General features: G+C 43.1%; 1 pseudogene; it reads right to left on the reverse strand.

The window, feature by feature from the left end:
- Positions 1 to 1,365: 1,365 nt before the first annotated feature.
- Positions 1,366 to 1,797, reverse strand: LOC132532999 (small ribosomal subunit protein eS17-like; annotated as a pseudogene).
- Positions 1,798 to 2,069: the final 272 nt, after the last annotated feature.

Below are 2,069 nucleotides of genomic sequence, written 5' to 3' on the forward strand. Positions count from 1 at the left end.
ATGTGACACAATGGATGGAACTTAGACTCTCAAGCATGAGGTCCCAATTTCAATCCCCAGCATTGTATGTATCAGAGTGATATTGTGACTCTCTCTCTTTCACACACACACATACATACACACACATAAATAAATAAATCTTTTTAAAATTTTATTTATTATTGGAGAGAGAGAGAGAGAGAGAAATTGAGAGGGGGGGAGGTAGGGAGAGAGACAGAGACACCTGCAGCCCTGCTTCAACCACTCATGAAGGGGCTTGAATTCAGAGCTTGAACCTCGGTCCTTGTGCATTGTAGTGTGTGTGTGTGCTTAACCAGGTGCACTATCATCCAACCCCCAATAAATAAATCTTTTAATAAAAATATAATAAGACTATGTGATCATTTTATAAAATAGTCCTCAAACAAATACATACTACACAGTAAGTGTGCCTTTTGATACAGTTCAAGTGGCCAGATCAAGGTCACTTCAAATTATTGCTATTCCTTAGCTCTCTTATAAGCAACAGTTATTATAAGTGGAATGAGAAAAGCTAGTTACATGGTAAATATGCCAGTCCTCAGATTGAGAAGAAGGGGACACAGAAGTCTAGGGTCTAGGGAGAAGGTGGACTCCTGGAGAACACCCAGTCTGCCAGATAAATCAACTAATGAGTGCCAAACTGGAAAAGCAGGAACTTAATTAACTCTTACAATATTCTAGGTGGCAAGAAAAGAAGTGAGGTTTTTAAAAATTTATTTTTAATTGATTTAATAATTATCAACAAGACTGTAGGACAAGAGTGGTATAATTCCACACAATTCCCACCACCAGAGTTCTGTATCCCATTCCCTCCATTGGAAGCATTCCTATTCTTTATGCCTCTGGAAGATGGACCCAGGATCATTATGAGGTGCAGAAGGTGGGAGGTTTGGCTTCTGTAATTGCTTCTCTGCTGGACATGAATGTTGGCAGGTTGAGCCATACCCCCAGCCTGTTTTTATCTTTCCCTAGTGGGGCCAGGCTCTGGAAAGGTGGGATTCCAGGGTACATTAGTGAGATCGTCTGTCCATGGAAGTCAGGTTGGCATAATGGTAAGTAACATCTGCAACTTGGTGGCTGAAAAAGCATTAAGATATAAAGCAGAACCAATTGTTTAATAATTAGGAACCTAAAAGTAAGAATATAGCAGGTGAGATTTGGGGTCTCCATTTTGGAAAAAGCTATTAGGTGAAATAAGTTTTTTCCATTACTTCATGTCTGACAAAATGTTACTCTTAAGCTAGAGAGAGCCTTCCAAGTTCAGGAGTCTATGTAATCAGTGACTAATGATAATTAGTTATGCGGCAGGACTCACCCGCCAGAAAATTGAGCCTTAACAGCTCCTTTTTTGTTGTTGTTGTTGTTGTCTGTGGTTTATTGAAAACAGGAGGACACAGCAGAGGCTCACACGGCTCCACGCGGCGTCTTGAAGTTCATCCCCACTGTAGGCTGTGTGACCTGCAGGTTGGACAGGCTGCCGAAATCCAGCAGCTTCAGCATCTCCTTTGTGTCGGGGTGGACTTCGATGATCTCCTGGTCCAGGGTTGAGACCTCTGGCACGTTGTTGTCCCTGCGCTCCCTCTCCTCCTCCTGCAGCTTGATGGAGATGCCATGCACCGGGCCCCTTTGGATGCGCTTCATGAGGTGCGTGTCTCCTGGCACATGAGCTTGTTGGTGTGGAAGTCGTTGCCCAGGCTCGTGTAGTACTTCTCGATGATCACCCGCGCTGCCTTCTTCACGGTCTTTGTGCGGACGCGGCCCATGTTGGCGGTCCTGGGGAAAGAGAGCAACAGCGTCCTTCTTAATGTTCGTTCAAATACTAGTAAAATACTTGTTATTCTAAGAACTGATGCAAACTTAAAACTACAGTGCACAAAAATGATGACTCCACCATTTTCATCCCATCTTGGATGGAGCTTGAAGAAATCATGTTAAGTGAAATAAGTCAGAAACAGAAGGATGAATATGGGATGATCTCACTCTCAGGCAGAAGTTGAAAAACAAGATCAGAAGAGAAAACACAAGCAGAACCTGAACTGGAGTTGGTG

The sequence above is a fragment of the Erinaceus europaeus genome, chromosome 15 (assembly GCF_950295315.1).
Source record: "Erinaceus europaeus chromosome 15, mEriEur2.1, whole genome shotgun sequence".
NCBI classification, from domain to species: domain Eukaryota; kingdom Metazoa; phylum Chordata; class Mammalia; order Eulipotyphla; family Erinaceidae; genus Erinaceus; species Erinaceus europaeus.